Consider the following 6,740-nt stretch of genomic DNA (forward strand, 5'->3'; position numbering starts at 1 on the left):
GGCCTGTCAGCAAAATTTCTATTGGCTGCCAAACCAGGAAATAGAATTCGCATTGGCTGCGTGTAGCCGCGAACTCCTAATCAAAATTCAAATTGGCTACAACAGCCCCCGTATCCTTGTCATTTACATCAATGTTGTGGGAGCATGGCTGGCTTTACATTAAAAAATAGCTGACTGCTATTCATGGCTGTTAAATTTGATGTTGGCTTTGCCTTGTACTTACTTGTTTCCAAGCCCAACATGTGAGGGTTAACCAGGGATGGTCCTGTCCGTCCAATTCACGGATTTTCATTTGGCGGCAACGTGACACACCACCATCGCTAAAGTGCTAACAAATTTCGCGAAAATGCAATTTTGTGGCTATGGCCAGGATTCGCACACACATCCACTGGCAAACAGTTGGACATCTGCACCCCGTGAGCATTAGTCAGCAGGAATAATGTGTGCTACGTAAAAAATTGAAGCAGAAGAAGGAATGTGTTTTGTTTCATTTCTTTATTTCCTGCATAATCAGCTGGGCAAAATCTGGAAGTTACTCCAAGTAGTCACGCACCCACAAACATGTACACATGTGCAAACACACGAACCCCAGTCCCATCTTTCAAGCCCCCTTGAGCACTCAAAGCCACACAGCCACGTATTTCCAAACTTGTAAGCATTTCTGGCTCCGTTAGCAGTCATTTGCAGTCACTGTGTACGCTGTATAGTAATATCCTTATGATAAATGCGAAAACAACATATATGTACCGGGCATTGCATTGCACCACAAATATGACAAAGCCCACTTTAGCTAAAGCCCACTTTAGCAATCAAAGCCACACAGCGACGTATTTCCAAATAAACGTTTATGGCTCCGTTAGCAGTCATTTGCAGTCACTGAGTATGGTGTACAGTAATTTCTTCATGATAAATGTAATAACAACATATATGTGCCAGACGTTCCACCACAAAAAAGACAAGCGGCACCGTCCATCCCCATGTCAGTGAGCATTTTGTAAATTCTGTTTCATGAGAACGTGCCCTTACCTTTCGTCGGGTGTTGTGCAGAGGGGGCCTGGGGAGGGGACAAGTGCGCGCAGTGGACAATATATATATACAGTCGAACACGGATATATCGAACTCCAAAGGGATTGCGAAATAGTTCGATATATGAAAAATTCGATATACAAATATGGGCTCTGAGACCTCACCTGTGGCAGACGACCACTTACCGATCGGCGCATTCAAGAATGACAACTAATTCCGCACTAACGACGCAACAGGATGCTTTATTTGCGTGAAAAGAAATCGCTGATCTTGGCCTGCTTCTTCGTCCTGTACATGGAATTAAAGGCGCTGGTCTCGATATTCTCGAAGCTATCCAGGTGTGACAGCCCAGTTCCTCCCATGTCGTCGCAACTACGCAGAATCAAGCTGAACGCAGCCGCCACTTCACCGGCGGAGTACGATCGTATAGCCGCATCCTCGTCCGGACGATCTTCGCCACTCGAGCTATCAGCCTGGGTTCCTGCAACCGCAGCTACGATATCCTCGTCACCGACGCTCGCAACAGCCTAACCATTGCTGTCAGTGTTCACGAAGTCGCCGGCAGACAGTCCGGCTGGAACAGCAGCCAGGAAAAGGGACGACAGCTCGCGAAACGTGTCGTCCATGCCCTATTCGTCGTCGTCGCCGTCTTCCCAAGCTTCCGAATGTTCGGCCGTCACGAAGCCTGCCTTCTGGAGGCAGTTGGCCACGCTCTGCTTTACGCTGTTCCAGGCACCCGTCATCATGTGTATGGCCCCCAGCTGGTCAACTTTAAGCTCGGTGCCCACACGGAGGTTCATCAAACGCCTATCGAGGAGTCGCATCCTGTACCCAACCTTGAACGACTTAGTCGAGCGGCTGCAGCCTGGCTGTTGTGTTCGGAGGCAGAAACTTGAGCTCGATGTTGTCGAGCTCGCATTTGGTTTGGTTGGCCGATCAGTTATCCATGAGAAGGCAAGCGTGACGCTCCTACGCCCCGGCTTCTGTCCCTGTTGAGTTTCGGCGAAGGCACTAAGCGACCGCGGAAATCGGGGGTGCAGCGACCGCCGAAGAGCACCTTCCAGCTCGGGCGGTGTTCGATATACCAAATGTCGGGAAAAATACCGTTCGATATAAACGTACGAATCCCTATACTTTTACACAGAATTTTCAAGGGGATAATTCATTAGTTCGATACAGACAATAATTCGATATACCCGTGTTCGACTGTATATATATATATAGCGAATCAGAAAATGGGAAATGAGGGGCTCCGTGAAATAAGACAGAAAATAAGGGTTGGCAGTCAAGAAAACCTCGGAAAGCAAAGGGGAGGTTGTGGTGGGTCATAGAAAGAGATGAAGAATTTTTTGAGTTGAAAAGAAAGTGGTGAAAAAATGCCCGCCGGGTGGGATCCGAACCCACGACCTCCAGAATACCGGTCTGGTGCGATAACCACTACGCTACCGGCGGGGCTGTTCCCCCAGCACTTTCTCGGGTGTTTATGTTAACTCTTTCGCTACTGCGCCTATCAAAATCGATCAATTTGATCGATACTTTTGGGAGCGCCTTTTCATAGCGTTCCAGGCGTTTCTCGAACAAGTAAAGCTGTTCGGAGTTAGATCAGAAAATGGCCTTTCAAAATCAGTTTTGTTTTCATTTTTGCAACGGAAACGTGATTTTTGACACGCTTTTGAATCACCTGGTTGTGGAAAAGGGGCGTGGTCATCGCGCCTCAAGGCTACCAACGAAGAATGCGTGCAACTCGTAATTACTCTGCACCAGCGCTTGTTTTTTGCTATCAGGGCGTGAATGGGGAACTAGCAAACGATTTTCAATCGTCAGGTTCACGCTCTGACAGTAATAATCCCAGAAATCGGCTGAAAATGTCAAGCAGTGCCTGGTTGCCAAGCTACTTTATGATTTTAGGCAGTTTTATTGCCTTTGCGCAAGTTGTCCTAAGTACTCTGGTAGTTCTACTTACCCCAGGAGCATTCCCAAACAGTTTACAACAGTTTTGGTTTCGTTTCTGCATCGCGAAATTCATATTTAGCGTAACTACGCAGTTACCCAACTTCAAGGCTAACTGCCATGGCGCCTGAAGCGTCCGCGACTGATCCTCGAACAAAGCACGCCGCTCCTCATTTCCCCCCACCCTAACCCGATTTCTGCGATAAGAACTTCAGATGCAAGTCAAAAGGTCACACCCAGTCGCCAGATATCTGTTCCGCCGAGGACAGCGCTTCAAACCGGCCTTACACTGCCAGCTGTTCGCCTTCCAGTTTCGTTTTCATGCGAGGGTATATCCGGGTGTCTAATGTTTGTTGAACTGTCTATTCGGACGGAGTCTCTGATAAGTTTTTGTACTGTTTCATTTGAAAAATGTTAGGTGGCGCTGCAATAGAGGAGGCTCGTTGTGCTGATCTTTTTTAGCGCGCGACTGCTACTCGGCCAAAGATCGCAGGGGACGATTCTAGCTCATCGTACCTCATTTTTGCGAGCAAGGCTACAATTGCGAGTAAGAAGATGATAATAAAGCTCAGCTTTATGTTTTGAGAGATAACTGACCGTGAACGACAACAAACATCAGCCACGGCGTTCCGTTTTCAACTTCATGCATGTTTTTTTCTGCATCGCGTGCTTGTCCCAAATATTGTGCTCGCTGTAAATGCAAAGTCAGCCATTGACAAGATGTTTTACGTTATGTGGGGGCAAATTGGTGCCTCTGATAACGTCAAACCGCCAGATTTATTCCAAGGAACCACCCAAAATTGCACAGTTTGAATTAGAGGTTGGGCTTCACCGCATGACACGAGCACCGTGCGTGCTAACATTTTTTTTTTATATCTGAAAAACTGTTCCGCGCAAGTCGACATTTTTTTTAAGGTGTGTTTTTGAAATGTTTCCCTGCAAAATGTATATTCTAATTTTTTTCTACTACCGGTGGTTTGATATACACAACTCCTTTTTTATCATTTTTTTCGACAACTTGACAAAACTTTTGATTTTGATATTTTTTTTCACAACTATGATATATGAAAACCTTTAAAAAACTGGTGTTATTGGAAAGGCCGTTAAATAATCTGCATTTTGTGCTCCTGCAATTAGTGCCTAAATAATTTTTTAGCAGAAAAAAAAATGTTTTCTTGGACCCCCCAAAATTGGTCAATTTTCTGCGGTAGCGAAAGAGTTAAGGTATTTTTGTTTCCTGCACTTGGGGGTGGTAGCCAGCGCCACTCGGACTACTCGGGGTGAAGGGGACCTTCTTTTTAACCCCCGGGCCGTGACTCGAGTGTCTACGACATGTCGAGAGTGGTCGACCAGCGTTGAACCCTCTTAAGCTCCCTTTGGCACCAAGACCACGGGGCGGCCTCTCTAGCATCCACCGTGGTCCCGCGTAATTCGCGCCAACAGCGCCAAATATTCCCCTAGTGGTACGTGGCGTCTGAAAAACGTTGCATTTATCGTCATGGCAACGAGTGGCGAGGGGGAAAGGAGATTGGTGACGTCGCGGATGCTGATGACGTCATTTGTTCCGCGGCAGCCGGTCCGGGCCGCCGCGCGCCGGCCGCAGCAACCGACGCTCGCCCAACTTCCGCACCTGCCGCCGGTCGCTGCTCATGGGCCGCTCGGCAATGGCACCAGGCGCGAAAGTTGGACGAGCGGCGGCGATGCCTCGGAATGGCCGCCGCCTGTCGTTTGGTATGTGTGTGCAGTAACGTGTTTAACAATTGAACGAAGGAAACATGTTGCTAATAGTATGTTTTCTGGTGTCGAATTGTTGTCTTTGTGGCGATAATAATTGGAGCGTTACACAAACATTCTTTTCGCTTTTCTTTTATTCAAAATTCATATAAAGACATCTTTGATTCGAAGTCATGAAAACACATGCACTACACAAAATATAATGCTCATACATTTTATGTACACTCTGTTGGATTCTAAGCAAAAATATGACATGCAAATTTAGGCATCCAACATTGCAGAATAGGAAAAAAACGTGCAAGATGCACATTTAGGTACACAATAATTGATTACGCAAGAATAACTTCGAAAGTTCTAATCACTATACATATTTTTTTCGCGCACACCTCGGCGGAAGAAGGAAAGAACTTGAAAGTTCCACTCAATTTATATTTATTTCTTCGGCTCGCCTCGAGACGGGAATGTTCTTTAGACATTCAAAAAATTCGTTTCGGTTGAGAGACACAGTAAACGGGAACCTATAATTTAAAAGAAAGCACGCACAGGTATGCTTCAACGCCTGCCTTTTGGGCCAGTTAACGCAAACTCTGAAAGGAAGCGTTGACCCGACCATACACTCCCGAGAAATCTTGTTCACACCAACAAAATGCAGCGAGAAAAAACTGTTGCAACACAATAACCGCACTATTGACCACTCATTGCTAGATTATATCTGCGTACAAAAATAATGCGCAACCACGTCGTATAATACAGAACACAATCGCAACACAAATCGAGCGCACCCGTCTTTTCTTTTAATGGCGCGTGAACAGTCTGATTATGAGGGGGCGGGGAGGGGGGGACGCGCAGAAAAAAAGTTTTCCTGTATTGTAAGCCGCATGTACCGAGCTCATTACTTGCAGATATCGGCTAGGTTGTCACACGCTACTCCCTAGCTCGTGCCTGGGCAGCGCCTCTTTTCTCATCCTGTCCGATATTGATTCTATCTTTACAACTATGGAACAGCAAAGCCACTCGCGATAAGATGACATGGCGCGGGCGCGAAGGTTAGATTGAACAGCAAAGCCAGCAATGCTACTTTTTTTTTTTTTTATGAGCGAAACGCTTGCAATGGCAGCTGCAGACAACGCATGTATTTCGGCGTGGCCTTCCACTGCTCCCTGTGCAAATTGACTGGCATTGAACACCGCGGTTTTACGTCAGATTTTTTGGAGCACTGAAGCAACGTTTGGCAGCAGTTTTGCCGCAAATATCCGTTTTGGAGCAAGATGGCACCGGAAAAATTGGTTAGGGCACGCCACCCCGCGCCAACAATCGCCGTGGTAATAGGTACGCAGTCAATGACAAGAAGCGCGTACAGTTGAGCTTGCCTTCTTTGTGAGCAGGTGCAGCGTGATAACTTTCGAGGGATTGAGGTGATTCACCACAGGAAACGTCCAATGAAGTCTCGAACCGTCCTCGACTTGGGACCCCACCCAAGACTCAAACCCACTGCACGAAACAACAACAAAAAATACATCGATAAGAATCCTGAATCGACGTTCAAGCAGTTACTAAGGCAATCGCAAAACGGCAATGCCGCCTCAAATTCCCCTTACTAGCAAGAGTCTGCGCGCCGAATGCGCGTTTACTTCTATTAAAACTTTGTGTACCTGCAAGGCTGGGATATATTTGCACATTAGTTTCCACTCCAAGACGACTGACATGTCTCATTAACTTCACGTTACATGTGCGAAGTGAAAATAGAAGAGTGCAATCGGTCGGCTTCTAAGGAATTCACTATAACTTGTACAAAGCTAATTTGCTTACCTGTCATTTTTGGAGAAGACGAGAAACTTGGCCGAACTGTTTCGCCCTGTGTTGCTGCACCACAGAGCTGCGCAGGACTGGTGACGCTCCTTCCCCCGAGGCCCCATATTTAGAATACATTCGTATATATTTTATAATGCAGCGAAACTTTCAGCCCGTGGAGGCGTTTAGGCTACCCGCGCAGCCCTTCGCACGCCGGCTCGCTTACGCACGCACCGAAC

General features: G+C 46.9%; 1 non-coding gene across 1 annotated transcript; it reads right to left on the reverse strand.

Moving 5' to 3' along the window:
- Positions 1-2,405: 2,405 nt before the first annotated feature.
- Trnat-ggu (transfer RNA threonine (anticodon GGU)) lies at positions 2,406-2,478 on the reverse strand. Its single transcript has one exon. It is a non-coding gene; the product is annotated as a tRNA-Thr (tRNA).
- Between the last annotated feature and the right edge of the window lie 4,262 nt (positions 2,479-6,740).

The sequence above is a fragment of the Haemaphysalis longicornis genome, unplaced genomic scaffold (assembly GCF_048455015.1).
Source record: "Haemaphysalis longicornis isolate Haplotype H1 unplaced genomic scaffold, Haemaphysalis longicornis Haplotype H1 scaffold_10, whole genome shotgun sequence".
In the NCBI taxonomy this organism is placed as follows: domain Eukaryota; kingdom Metazoa; phylum Arthropoda; class Arachnida; order Ixodida; family Ixodidae; genus Haemaphysalis; species Haemaphysalis longicornis.